Genomic DNA, 16,031 nt, shown 5'->3' on the forward strand with positions numbered 1-16,031 from the left:
CCAAATCGCTGAGCTGCGTTTAAGCTGTTAGCTTTCACCGGTGTTTCACCCAAAACATTGATAGCAGCACAATCCTCCATGTTATGTAATGTGTAGGTAATTTCGCTCAGGCAAGACTGAATGACCAACCCCGATGTCGGCGTGGTTTAAATACACATACCACGCCAGTCAACCCATAAAACATGAAAGGTTAACAAACACCGTTTGTATGCCAACTGTTGCAACACTTGTCAGAAGATAAAACACCAGGGTTTTATGTTTGTCAAACACCATTTGCTGTACACCAAACAACTTACCGCTGACACAGCACTTATTTACTGCCTGGGAATTTAACATTCCGGAACCTTAAGCCCCATTTGTTAATCATCAAACATAGCCCACCTGTTATAACACTAGTCTGGTTTGCTCATCAGGCGTTGTAAAACATCAAACACTGACACATCAATGTAATCATAAATCACCAAGTCACCGGACATGCATACGTCACTCCTGAAGTCCCACCCTATCATACGTCATACCGGAAGTCCCACCCTAACATACGTCATACAGGAAGTCCCACCCTAACATACGTCATACCGGAAGTCCCACCCATGCAAACCGGATGTCCCGCCCACCTGTCACATCAATATGGAGGTCCCGCCCCCTAGGGCCATAAATCACCATTCTGACACAATATACCCTACACTAACTACTGACATTTTACTCACTGCAACTTCAATGGGAGCTGATGAAGATTTTGCATTATTAGGGCTTGAAAGCATGATAATGTCTCTATAGAAGGCAAACAAGTGGTAGCTTAACCTTTTATCATGAAATTGATTAGATGCAGTATAACGTTAAATAGCTAGTTAATATTGAAGGGAGTCCACCAAGTTGTATCTAGTTAATGTTTGCATCGCTTGCTATTCTTGACTAACTTTTCTAGCTAATGACATTACCATGGCAACATTGTTCTGACTAAATATCAGCATACTTTAGCAACGTTGTAATACATGCATTGTATAAGTTAGTAATCAGTGGATGTCAGTTATGGCATAAACAATTATTTCCAAAAGGTAAGCACACATGGAGCAGCTGCTATTGTTGTTGACGATTTTAATAGAGCAAATATGAGTAAAACTGTACCAAAATACCACCAACACATTAACCTGAGGCCATCAGACTCCTGAACATTTGTATTCACAATTATGAAATGGCTACAAACCCCTCCACTCAGCATTCAGTAAGGCAGATCACACATCAGTTTTGCTCTTCCCATCCTATAGACAATGCCTAAAACAGGAAAAAACTGTTTCTCAGACAGTTCAATGCTGGAAAGAGGGATCCATTACTGTTTTGAAACAATGGATTGGCAGATGTTCTTTGATGCAACCGATAGGAACCTTGATTAATACACAGACTCTGTCTTAGCATATATCTCAAAATGCATCAACAATGTTGTCGTGAGTGTGAATGTCTGGACTTTCCCCAACCAAAACCCCTTGATAAATTGTAATGTCAGTGCTATGCTCAGAGCACAGTCCTCCACCTATAGCTCTGGGGACCTGGAGGCTTTGAGGAGATCCAGACGCATGTGGGGACTTTGACACATCACAGAATACAAAGGGAGAAATAGCAATGATGCTTGTTCCGCCACCTCGCTCCCTGACAAGCTCAACACCTTCTATGCACATTTTGAGGTGACCAACACTATTCCTTTAGTGAGGCTTGCTGAAGACCAGGACAACTACAATCTGTCCCTACCCAGAGGAGAGTTTAAAAAAATGTGAACCCTCGGAAGTCACCAGGGCCAGATTGCATTCCGTGTCCTCAGGGGGTGCGCTGACCAACTAGCGGAGGTTTTCACCTCCATATTCCACCTCTCCCTGTCTCTGTCTGTAGTCCCCTCCTGCTTAAGACAGACCCCCATCGTCCCTGTGCCAAAGAAACCTTCCATCACTCGCCTGATTGACTACCGCCCTGTAGCACTGACCTCAACCATCATGAAGTGCTTCGAGCAACTGTTCAGAACTCAAATCTGCTCCACCCTTCATGACACCTTGGACCCCTTTCAATTTGCATACCGCCCGAATAGATCTACAAAGGATGCCATCATCCTGACAACACACACCGCCCTCTCCCACCTGGAAAAAGGCAACACATACATGAGGATGCAGTCTGTGGACTAGAGCTCTGCATTTAACATTATTGTGCCTGCCAAGCTTATTCCTAAGCTCAGGACTCTGGGACTTAACACCTCTCTCTGCAACAGGTTCCTGGGCTGCCTGATGGGCAGACCCCAGGTGGTGAGATTGAGCAACCTCACATCCTTTACACTGACTCTGAGCACTGGAGCCCCCCAGGGCTGCGTACTCATTCACCTCCTGTACTCCCTGTTCAAGCATGAATGCATGGCCACAAACAGCTCTAACATCATCCTCAAATTCATGGCTGACACTACCATCTTGGGTCCCATCTCCAACAATGATGAGACTGTTCACAGGGAAGAGGTAAAGAACTTGGCTACATGGTGCCAGGACAACAACTTCTCCCTCAATGTCTGCAAGACTAAAGAGATGATCGTGGACTTGAGGAAGCGACAGAGGGGTGTCATGCTCCCATATACAGCTCTGGAAAAAATTAAGAGTCCACTACACCTTTTTCTTTCCTTTCCAAATACAGTGGGGAGAATAAGTATATATACACTGCCAATTTTTCAAGCATGTAGGTGGAAACATCATGGGGATGCTTTTCTCCAAAGGGGACAGGACGACTGCACCGTATTGTGGGGAGGATGGATGGGGCCATGTATGGTGAGATCTTGGCCAACAACCTCCTTCCCTCAGTAAGAGCATTGAAGATAGGTCATGGCTGGGTCTTCCAGCATGACAACGACCCGAAACACACAGCCAGGGCAATTAAGGAGGGGCTCCGTAAGAAGCATCTCAAGGTCCTGGAGTGGCCTAGCCAGTCTCCAGACCCGAACCCAATAAAAAATCTTTGGAGGGAGCTGAAAGTCTGTATTGCCCAGCAACAGACCCGAAACCTGAAGGATCTGGAGAAGGTCTGTATGGAGGAATGGGCCAAAATCCCTGCTGCAGTGTGTGCAAACCTGGTTAAGAACTACAGGAAACGTATAATCGCTGTAATTGCAAACAAAGGATTCTGTACTGTGAGAAAGCATGTCTTTTTCCAGATATACTTTTGTTAGAGGACACAACACAGAGTACTGCTTTGCCAAATATGTGCCATTTTCTTTCCTTGCTTGGAAACTGCACAAAGGTCAATGGTTGGACATGTGGTGTTCATTACCCCACACATCCCCCATACATTTTGTCCATACATTCCTGTATGGGTCCAAGGAACATAGGGAGGGTGGAACATACATTGCTCTTATATGATTGGAAGACAGCCAATGTGCTATAGGTTTGTCTAGTATATATATATGCTGTTAAAGACAAAGACATTTGGAGAAGCACAGAGACATCTGGAAAGACCACGAAGAGAGAGATCGGAAGAAGGCAGAACATCTAATAAAGACATGTACTATATTTTGTGAATAAACAACAAGGAACGCTTCTCCCCCTGACTTGGGTCCTTATTGTTCTACAAAAGAGCCATAAGCCAACAGTTGGTGCCGTGACCCGGATAGGTTGGGTTCTGAGATCAAATTCATCAAACATCCATCGTTGATCAAGAGGAGAAGATTGCTGACGGTGCACACCCATTTGGGAGTTGGTTTCCTCATCCTCTGACAGTGGTTGGTGAGTCAGAATCTACACCTTTTAAAGAACCAATGGTCAGGTTATATGTTGTGATAGTACATGCAATTGAGTGATATGTATCCAAGTACACTATCTGTAGTGTGAAATCTTCCCTGTTGTGATGGGAAGTGCTTACTAGACTGAGTAGTAAGTGACACATGTGTAAAGTCCTAATATAGGCCACTGTTTAGTGCAAAGCTTCGTTATTCATCTAGGAGTCCTTGTTATTTGGATAGCAGGTTGACACGTGTGTAGTAATTGCAATAATAATCTTGTACAAGTAAGGTGAAGAAAAGAAATGACGTCTTTAATTGAAAAAACTACATTAGAAAAAAAGGGGACTGCAGCCCCGACTAATATTACAATTGATGAAATTACTAAATCATTAGCTGATGACATAAAAAAAAGCCTGAAATTAGATGAGTGTCTCCAAGAGATATTGAAAAAATATGCCATTGTTCCAGGAAAAGATAATTTATGGAATCTTTCTGATATACAGAAAACATGGGGAAAAATTCAGAGAATGTCTGATGGATTACAAAAAACACGCTGGTCGTTGATTGTATTATCAGAGATTAGGAAAAGGAATGATACATTTCTTAAAGATAACCATGAAAAAGCTGTGAGAAAGGAGAAAGAAAATGTTAGGGCGTTGGCTGAACAGAAGCAGAAAAAGGAGGAGGAACTGAACAAGCTGAAAGGAGAGAGAGTGGACAAAGTGGCTCCTCCCTCAGTTAAAATAACGCCCTCCTCATTGTACCCTCAAGCTGAAATGAAAAAAGCAGCCAAGGCATCAGGTATCTGGGACCCGACATGGAGTGACCTCCCTGGTTGGGACTCTTTAGACTCAGATGATGATTCTAATGATGACGAAATAAATGTCAGGCCTCTGAAGTCCAAGTTAGTGAGACCAGACAAAGGGGGAAAGAAGGTTTTAATGACCTATCATAACCCTGCTGAACCAAAACAACTTGATGAATGGTCTAAACATTTAAAACATCCCCGTGAGGTGGGAATGAAGACATGGGATGCTATTAAACGCTACAAGACAATCTACAATTTGCATCCCATGGATGGAGTGCAACTCCTTGGGTTTGTTCTGACAAACCGTGAATCCATTCTGTTACAAGACAAGGTTGTTACTGCATTAGGTGAGGACGGCCAAGATAACAGAAGTGGATGGAAGGCAGTACAGGCATATGTCAAAGACTTGACCAATGTCACCACAAATTGGGGAGAGATAACCAGATGTGTTCAAAAGCCAAAGGAATCATTCTTAGATTTTGAAGAACGATTTAGGGCTGTTGTGATCAGACACAGTGGTTTACCTGGAGTGGAGGATGATGATGCGCTCACTGACATAAAAAATGGCGCTATTCTTCATCAATTGATGCAATCCATACATGAAGATCTGAGAAAAACATATGTTGCTACTACTAAAAACTGGGATAAAGCTACATATGGAGAAACAGCTGATGCTTTAGCAAGACTGGATAGAGACATGAATCAACACAATGTCACTAGGCCACCTGTCATCAGATTAATGCAGGTAGAAAATGCATCTAAAGCAATTCAAAACCGACCAAGTAAGATACAAGGGGCGTGTTACTACTGTGGAATCCCTGGCCACAGGGAACAGGATTGCTATAAGAAGAACAAAAGGGCCAAGACCGGGTCAAACAGAAACCAAGGTACTTGGAAAAAGGACAACAATCCTAATGACACAATGTTAATGCAAAAATTTAAAGAACTCTCTCATGAGCAACAGCAAAAGTTGCTGGAAGCGGTGGAGGGAAACTAACAGACCCCCTCTTACGGCCCATCTCTGCTGGAGTACACATGAAGTCTGATGGGATATATGTGAATATGCTGGTAAACAACTACCCAATAGATTTTTTAGTGGACACAGGAGCTGAAGTTACTGTGATGCCCACATCCTATGTAAAACACATACATCCTGTGTACAACGGCAAGAAGATGAGAGCTACGGGTGTGGGAGGGGGGAAAACAGACATGCAACAAACTGAACCATTATCATTTTCTATTGGTCCAATGACAATTGATGCTGAGATATGGGTTGGTCCGTTTGATCAGCCTATCTTGGGCCTTGATGTTATCATGAAACTGGACTCCACATTGGACATCAATGAAGGAAAGGTGACATGGCGAATTAGAAAGGTTGAAACAACAAATTTGAAAGACCACCCTATATGGACCACCAAAAAGAATGAGTGTGGTAAATTGGATATGGACCCTGTACGCCTTATAGGTGAAGCACCGCCTTGCACAAAACAATACCCTATCAGTAAAGAAGCCATGGCTGCAACTAAAGTAGTTATTGGAGATTTACATAACATGGGTGTTGTGGAAAAGACACATTCTGCATCGAATAGCCCGGTCTGGCCGGTGAAAAAACCAACAGGTGCATGGCGTGTGACTGTAGACTACAGGAACGCAAATGAAACCATTTCCAAACTCACCCCACTGGTGGCAGACACATCTACTATTTTCACCTCACTGTCGCCTGAACACTCTGTTTTTTCTGTGATTGACATGGCTAATGGCTTTTGGTCAGTACCATTACATCCTGATGTCAGACCGTGGCTTGCCTTTACTGTAGACGGTCAGCAGTATCAATGGACACGCCTACCGCAGGGTCTACACAATAGCCCCTCCATATACCATCAGGCGTTGCGGAAGCATCTACAAGACTTGCCTCCAATGTCCTCAGTTGTCATACAATATGTGGACGACATCCTATTGGCATCTGAAGATGAGATGACACATGCACGGGACCTCCGAACACTGCTGGACCATCTATATGCAAAAGGTCACAAGGCCAGCCCTGACAAAGCACAAATCATGCAGCCACAGGTCACCTATTTAGGGCAGCTAGTCTCACAGGGGAAGCGGGAAATGACTCAAAGTCGCACTGCGGCCATCCAAGCTGCAAAGGAACCCACTACCATTAAAGATGTACGTTCTTTCATGGGCCTGTGTAACTACAACAGATGTTGGGTGGATTCGTTTGCTGAAATAGCACAACCCCTCAATGATCTCCTGAAGGGTGACCCTGACTCAAAGGATCCAGTTCAGTTCACAGAACAACAGAAAGATGCCTTTGTCAAACTCAAGATGGCACTGTCGTCAGTACCTGCTCTGGGCATTCCTGACTCAGGACAGCCATTCACCCTTTTTGTGGCTGAAAAAGATGGCTACATGACATCAGTTTTGACACAAGACCATGGAGATCGCCAAAAGCCTGTGGGTTACTACTCTAAGAAATTGGATGATGTAGCCTTAGGCTGGGGTCCTTGTCTGAGAGCTATGCAGGCCACCTACATTGCTGTATCCCTGGTATCACCTCTTGTTCTTGACCAACAGCTTATCATCAAATGCCCACATGCTGTGCACACTCTCTTGACTATGAACCGAGCTGCACAGGTTACAGCTGCACGCTGGAACAAATGGTCCACAGTCTTAGAGGCGCCTAACATCAGCATACAACGTGGTACACCTTCTAATCCTGCCACCTTGATGCTCCCGCCTGATTCCACATTGCTTGAACACGACTGTTGTGAGTTGGTTTTGGACCAGCTCTGTGATGAATTCACGAAAGTCCATCCTCTTGTGAATCCTGAATTTGTTTTCTATACTGACGGTTCCAGCATTGTGGAGGGGGGAGAGAGGAAGGCCGGATGGGCAGTTACTACATCAAGTGATGTAGTGGCATCTGGTGTTTTACCAGTAGGAACATCAGCACAAGTTGCAGAGCTAGTGGCTCTGACAGAAGCATGTAAACAGGCTGAAGGGAAAACAGCAAACATCTACACTGATTCAAGGTATGCATTTGGCGTCACACATGATTTTGGAAAAATCTGGAAGAATAGAGGATTCATGACATCACTGGGGGCTCCCGTGAAGAATGGACCAGAAGTAATGGCACTACTGGAAGCTCTCCAGTTACCAGTTCAAGTTGCAATCATGAAAACAAAAGCACATGGCAAGATTCTCACAGAAGAGAACAAAGGCAATGATCTGGCGGATAGGGCTGCGAAGGCAGCTGCCAAGCGGACACCACTATCACCCAGACTCATGAGAAGATATACAGTGGACACTCTCAAACACATCAAAGAAATGCAGAACAATGCACCAAAAGATGAAGTATGGGAATGGATGTCTGCAGGATGCAAACTCAACAAAGAAGGTGTGTGGAAATACAACCTTAGGTGGGTAGCACCAAACGCACTCCTCCCATACCTAATAACTCAGATTCACTCTTTGGGACATGTTGGCGTTGACAAAATAATCTACCGTTTCGTTGGAAAATGGTGGAACCCTGGTGTGCGGAAGGAAGCTGAAACTATCGTAGCAAACTGCAACATCTGTATGGGAAACAATACAAAGGGAAAAGTGAAAGCTCAGACACGTCGGGCACCTGCCCCGCCAGGACCCTTCAGACACTTACAGCTTGACTACATTACTCTGCCTAAGAGTAAAGGATTTGAAGACGTGTTGGTAATTGTTGACCGTTTCTCACGATGGGTGGAGGCTTATCCTACCAAGAAAGGGACAGCACAGCACACCGCAAAAGTTCTGATTCGTGAAATAATTCCCAGATGGGGATTACCGGAACAATTGGACTCTGATCAAGGAACTCACTTTACTGGGAAAGTGTGTCAGGAGGTAGCCCGCCTCCTGGGCATAGACTGGCGACTACATTGCCCTTACCATCCACAATCAAGTGGTCATGTGGAACGCCAAAACCAGGTTGTGAAGAGCAGATTAGCAAAAATGCATCAAGAAGGAATAGCGTGGCCTGATGCGCTGCCTACCGTCTTGTGCAGTATAAGAGCTACACACAACAAGACTACAGGGTTAAGTCCGTTTGAGGTTGTCACAGGCAGGCCTATGTCACTACCAGGCACGCTAGACCTGAGAAAAGCAGATATACACATCATGAGTGATACTATGCTTAATTACTGTATGCAACTGTCAGAATCAGTAGCAGAGGCAGACAAACAGGTCAAGGAAGCGTGGGGAACAACCCCCGAGGGGGGACATGATGTAGTGCCAGGACAATGGGTAATGATAAAGAAACACCTTACAGAGACATTAGGAGCAAAGTGGGAAGGCCCTTACCAAGTTTTACTTGTCACTAGATCAGCAGTGAAGGTACAGGGTAAACCAAGGTGGATACATGTTACTCATTGCAAAGTGGTACAACATGACGAAGAGCAGAGCCTTGAGACTACAGAACCGGTTGCAATAGGCAACCGGGGGCCCATCTCGGGTGAAGATGCATAGAAAGGGATCAGAATCTGATACAGTTTTATGCAACCACTGCAACCGTCATTTAGCTAAATTGAGGCTGATTATCAACCTTTTTCATAGAAACACCCATACTCTCACTTTCTCTCTTTGTTCTTTTTGCAGGTTATGCAGATTATCTACCTGACCCTACGACAACACGAACTGTATCCTGGTCTTTCCTGAATCTACACAGATAAAGTGACATATGCGATCAGCAGCAAGACCATCCTAATTGACCAACGGACAGGAAGAAGGATTCTTCACAATTGTTATGTGCCAAATAGAACCATTGTGATTGATATTTGTGTTGGATTACATACTAGTTAGGAATTAATTAGCCACTAGGGAAGTAGATTCTTACACTACTGAGGTATATAGATCACGATGTTCATGTTAATTGTTTCTTTGTGTTTCCTGGTGGTACAGTGTGGTGGTGCTCTAGTCCCAAACATTGATGCACATAGACACGAGGATGGCCATCATGGTATTAATACATTTTTGGCCCTTTCCCTACGATTTGCCAGGACGATTAACCAGAGTAGTTGTTGGATTTGTACCCATACACCGTTCACTGCTAAAGGAGGTATTCCCTTAGGAGTCATTCCATTCAATCAGTCTGAGATGTTAGGGATCTGGAGAGACCTCAGTTGGTTTACATTTTCTGTATGCAATAATTGGGGTGTTAATGACAGCTACTTGCACTCTCGTGGACCAAATTCTTCTGACCCCTGCTGGAGGGAACCTAAACAATCTGGATGCATTTCCGTCCAGGATCATGTAACATCTTTAGGTGTGCCTGTGAAATCATGGCGTCATAGTTACATGCCAGCCTTTGATAGAAACAGCCCTGATTTCTGGCGTCGTCCGCCACATATAGTAGTTACTAATCCACCTAGGGGATGGTTGTGTATACAGCGAGAACAATCCAAAAGCCTAATGGACCAATATTCGAATGCTTTTGTGTTTGTAGGTCGAAGTTATTGCAACCAAACAGCGGATCTCTCTATATGTGATGGTACTACTATCCCTGAGTGTTTGATGTATGCCAATATAACCCTCAAGAATGGCACTGAATCTGTATTTTATGCTAACACCTTAGGCAACTTAATAACTACGGGTATGATTGCTCCTAATGGAACTCATTTCATTTGTGGCCCCAATGCCTATCCATGGCTCCCACCTTTATGGCGAGGATCATGTTATTTGGGTTATGTAATTCCACATGTGAGACTGAGTACAGATTCTCCCTTTAAAACACGACATTCACGAGCTATTACAGAAACTGAAAGGTTTTTTGCTATTGCATTCCCTCCCTATGGCACAGCCATGTTGGCGAGAGAAGTTATTAGTATGGCTAGCTCTTTGGAGGCTTTAGCTAACATGACCTCTGAAAGTCTGAAATTGCAGTCAGCTGAAATGGTTGCCCTTCGTACTGTTGCAATGCAAAATAGACTTGCTCTTGATTACATATTGTCAGCTCAGGGGGGAACCTGTGCAGTTATCGGGACTGAGTGTTGTACCTACATACCTGATAACTCTGAAGAACTGACTGATTTGGCTGGTAAGATCCGTGAGGAAGGTGCTAAATACAATAATTACAATCCTGATGATTTAGGTTTTTCTACATGGTTGTCATCTACTTTTGGTAAATTGGGGGGTTCTCTGCTGACCATGATTATGCCAGTGGTGGTTGTAGTGTTGGTCTTTTTTATCTTGATAACACTTGCCAAGTGTGCTGTCGACAGGTGTCTGTCACTCAAAGTAAGGCGCATGCTCCCACGGGACCTACACGAGTACAGGCCGTGTCCGTATCAGCTCCAGTGTGCCCAAGGTGACTGTGATACCTGTGCTGACCAACGACGTTCTCCCTCACAGGATTGTGTTGTAAAGGACAAGAGTACCATCACACCCACCGTCTATCTCTGATTTTAATATGCATATATAGGTAACCACAAGTGTACCTCTTACGTCATTAGGATGTGAGATGAATTAGCTCGCTTTACTATTTGTATTATTAGTAACTGTTTTCTTATTTTTACATGGGTAGTGTTCTTATTCTTTACAGACTTGTTGTTATGACATGTAAATGTAGTGCTTTAATGATATAGGGGGGAATTGTGAGAAAGCATGTCTTTTTCCAGATATACTTTTGTTAGAGGACACAACACAGAGTACTGCTTTGCCAAATATGTGCCATTTTCTTTCCTTGCTTGGAAACTGCACAAAGGTCAATGGTTGGACATGTGGTGTTCATTACCCCACACATCCCCCATACATTTTGTCCATACATTCCTGTATGGGTCCAAGGAACATAGGGAGGGTGGAACATACATTGCTCTTATATGATTGGAAGACAGCCAATGTGCTATAGGTTTGTCTAGTATATATATATGCTGTTAAAGACAAAGACATTTGGAGAAGCACAGAGACATCTGGAAAGACCACGAAGAGAGAGATCGGAAGAAGGCAGAACATCTAATAAAGACATGTACTATATTTTGTGAATAAACAACAAGGAACGCTTCTCCCCCTGACTTGGGTCCTTATTGTTCTACAAAAGAGCCATAAGCCAACAGTACCAAATATTAAGTTCTGCTTTTCTGATGTATCAAATACTTATGTCACGCAATAAAATGCAAATTAATTACTTAAAAATCATACAATGTGATTTTATGGATTTTTGTTTTAGATTCTGTCACTTACAGTTGAAGAGTACCTATGATAAAAATTACAGACTTCTACATGCATTGTAAGTGTGAAAACCTGCAAGATCGGCAGTGTATCAAATACTTGTTTTCCCCACTGTATAATATTCAATAATTCTACCAATTGCTTGTTTACACTGATTTTGAAGGTGGTGAGGAAGATGTTGTGGATATTTGGAGGGAGAGAGTGTGCTAGACCATGAAGTGCATTGTTGGTGATGAGCAGGATCTTATAGTTAATGCGTAACTTGACCGAGAGGTGGTTCATTGTAAGGGTGGTGTGGTACCAGGACCCTGGCAGCTGAGTTCTGGACATCCTTGAACCAATCCAGGGCTTTGACTGACACTGCATAAGACTCCATTACAGTAGTCCAGACGAGATGTTACAAAATCGTATATGAGTGTCTCTGCTCCCAGGTCCATGAGGGATTGTCAACGTGTGGAAATGTAACAGAGGTGAAAAACGGCAGATTTGGTAATGGCAGCCTTAATGTAGCTCAAAGGAGACAGCAAGGGTCTACAATCAAAATAGTCTTGGGCGCCACTAAAATGACTTTCATTTTATTAATGTTGAATTTTGAGTCGATTTTAAGTTGACTAGTTTTTTATGTCCTTGAGTTCATCAAAGTTTGGTTACGAAGTGGGTTTGGTGTCTTTTCTTTTTTATAATATAAATTTCAATAGAACAGAGCTATTTATTTTTGAATGTTTAAACAGCCATACAAATATTTCTACTGAAGCCAGATCACCTATTTCGAACAAAAATACAGCATTGTAAAGTGACCTGCATATAGAGAATGTGCAACCCATGTTGAGAAATGTTATTCATAGTGCCACAATGTTTTAACATACTACAAAGCTATTATGTGAGCAATGAAAATTGAAAATTGTTTTCAAAGCAATTTATTGTATATTATTATGAAGCTTGTCCTCTCCACAATTTACAAGCCGGACAAAGTTCATCAATCCAGTGAACAGTCATAAGAGACATTGTTATTCAGATGGCTGTTTTTATATATTGTCTTAATTCTGGTTTGACCCTTTGCAGCTTTACAGTAAGGAAACTTTTAGATCCCACTGCAAGTGCATCGCTAGCATTCAAGCTGTTTCCCAAAAATATTGTTGCACTAAAAAGCATTTCAACTGAAATGCAGCAACTTTACTGTCTTTGTCAATGTGGCCAAAGCAGAACCTGCCTTAACACTAAATGCCCTTTGTCAAGGGTCTACTACTGCGCAATCATTCATTAATAAGCTTGGTACTGCATTATTTATATTGTGCACTCATTGTATGCTGATGTCTTGTCCTTTCCTTATAAACTCTATTGTATTGTTAGTCTGGCAAAAGTGACAAGGAACATAGAAGCAAAATATTTTACATGAAGTTGGCATCGCCATTCCATTGGCAAGAGATCATGGGATCAAGTGTAATTCTAGCAGAGATCAATCTTGGATCTGGATGTCCATAATCCCAGCGGGCTAGAAATCTGACCATTGACAGATTGGAGATACCTTTGAAAAGTGGTTTACCAAGTACAGCCTCTGGTCCTCAGCTGAAGCGAGGCTGTGTAAGCACTGAGCTGGAACCAGATGGGAATGGAGGTTGGAGCCCCAGGATCCAAGGCCCCCTCCCTGGACGAAAGTAGGCCACAGGAAAAGAGGCCAACACCTGACATGCCTGTGGGTACTTGCCAAGCTGACTGCATAGAGCTCTACCCTACAGGGGGGAAAGACACACAATAAATACTGTAGTGTTAGTGCCCTGTTGGATAAGCACACAATGCAAGCACACAAACACAGAAGCACACACATTTTCCAGGTTACATTTAGCTAGTATCAAATGTGATTCCTATACACAAATCAGACTTTTAAATAAGTTGCCAATAATCACATTTTGAGTATGATTACAAAAAAGGTTACAGTTACAAACTCACAATATATTTTTATCACACCACCCCTAATTTATTTCAAGGGTCTTTACAGAGTATGTTGTTGTTTGTGTGCTTAAAATGTCTGTTTGTTCATACATCATTTTTTAATTTTTATTTCTTCACTTGCCTGGAGACCGCAAATGTAAATTAGCTGTCAGCAAAATCAGGTGCAACTCATCTCCCATTATTCACTTATATTTTGTTCTACATTGTCCCTGGTAAATAAACTTTAATAAACTTTTAAATAAACAAAATCAAATAAATAAACAGAACAGACAGACAGACAGACAAACATTCAAAGCAAATAAACATATATATTTATACTTATAGAGAACTAAGATGTTTTCCATATAATGGCAAATACAACTTTCACCACCTTACAGTACCAAAATGGAAAAGAAAGTGTGTTGACACAATGAGCATAATATGAAGTAAAACCTAAATAATTATCTGATTAAGTGGTCAAATGTCATTTACATCACATGAAATGTAGGGTATATTGTCCTTTTTTCTGCTCAGACTCAGTTATATTTTCCTATGTTACTAATGTTCAGCAGTGACAAATGTTCAGGCTTCAATAAAAACATAATCAACTAAAATATAGACATTATAAATCAATGTATCTTTCATTTCTTTGTTTTGTTAGAAATGTCCCTATAATTCGCAAGTGGTTAAACTGTAGATAAGTGTCACCCCTTTTTCTCAGCATGTGTAGGCCATGTATTATGTGATATTGTCCAGCAAAAGAGTTTAAAATACCTTTAATAGAGTTGATGAATCAACACTAGTATTTTGGCCTCAGTTGATAAAGACATTATAAAATATTAATCCAAGCTAAACTGTGGGTAGAAGAATCATCCCTCAGAGGAAGACTATTTGGATTTGGAATCATAATAATCCCATCATTTAAAATCGAAAACATAACTGACACATTTTTCATTTCATTCTGTGGTTGTCCACTGGCTAGTTATAAAGTTATATCCTTTTCATACTCATTCAGGAACCTGACACCTAAACAATACTTTGAAATGCAATTCAGACCATAAGTATCTAGACAGTGTCCCAGGTTTTTGCTCCAGCACTTGAGATATGAAAAATTAAATTACAGAACATCAGCTTTAATTTGAGGGCATTTTCAGATAGGATGAATTATTTAGAGACAAAAGCACATCTTGTACATAGTCCCCCAATTCAAGGGAAACAGAAGTATTTGGATAATTGGCTTCACAGCTGTCTGTTTTTAGGGAGGTGTATTAGTGCATGCACAAGAAAGCTGTTATTGTCACTGTTTGGTAATGACTAGCGTCATCGTGCCGTACACTCCCGGTTTCCCATCTATACATGAACACAACCCTGGACTCATTCATTGTATTGTCTCCTATAAACATGCACACCAGGTCCAAGTCATCCCATCAGTCAGTGTTTAAATGTTTCTCCTCTGCTCCTCCCAGTTTGTCGGATATTGTAGCTTGTTGCGTTGTGTGTGGTGGTGAGTGTTAGTTTGTGTCCTTCTTAGATCCCCGCTGAATTTTCCAGCGTATTGATTTATAGGAAGTGCTTAACTATATACCGTGTCAGTTTTGCCACTACACGTTTCGCTGTTTTCAGCGTTTTCCTTTTGAAGTTTTGATGTATGCCTACTGTTCTATTTGCTTGTAATAAATACAAGAGAACGCATTCTGCCTGGGCCTTGTTCCATTTACTCACCTCCTGACATTACAGTAATAGTCTAATCTTTATTCTAGTTTTTGCATTTCCATTTGAAATCGGTTACTGGTGTATGAAAACACAGAAGTGTTGAATCAAGTCAAGCAGGCCATTAATGCTGATAAACCAGAATAAATAAGTGGCTTAGTGAAAACAATAGGTGCACCATAACCAACTGTTTGGTACATAATGAAGAATAGTCTAGTTAGATCAGCAGTGGCAAATTACCAGCCTGACCAATGAAGACCTATACAGTGGATGCTCACCATAATGAATCAAGAAATCAAGAAAGAACAGTCCAACAGAACATGAACTCTCCAAGAGGTTGATGTGAATTTGTTTGCCACTACCATTCACCAAACATGTCACCAGCTGATCTACAGTGATGGGCAGAACAGCACTTTTTTTTTTATCAGAGATTATTAGGGGTGATTGGGGGTTTGAAAGTATCAACACCAATTGACACCAATTGACATGGGAGCTCAGGAACCAGAGAACTGTGGAAACTTTGCAACAAACACTTAGAACATTTTTACTACTAACCAAAATAACTTTAAACAATTGTCACACAACTAAATCTCACAATCTCCCAGTATGTCTCTCTTGCAGCCTAATGTGTGTGTGGGTGTAATA

Source organism: Esox lucius, chromosome 19 (assembly GCF_011004845.1).
Source record: "Esox lucius isolate fEsoLuc1 chromosome 19, fEsoLuc1.pri, whole genome shotgun sequence".
In the NCBI taxonomy this organism is placed as follows: Eukaryota; Metazoa; Chordata; class Actinopteri; order Esociformes; family Esocidae; genus Esox; species Esox lucius.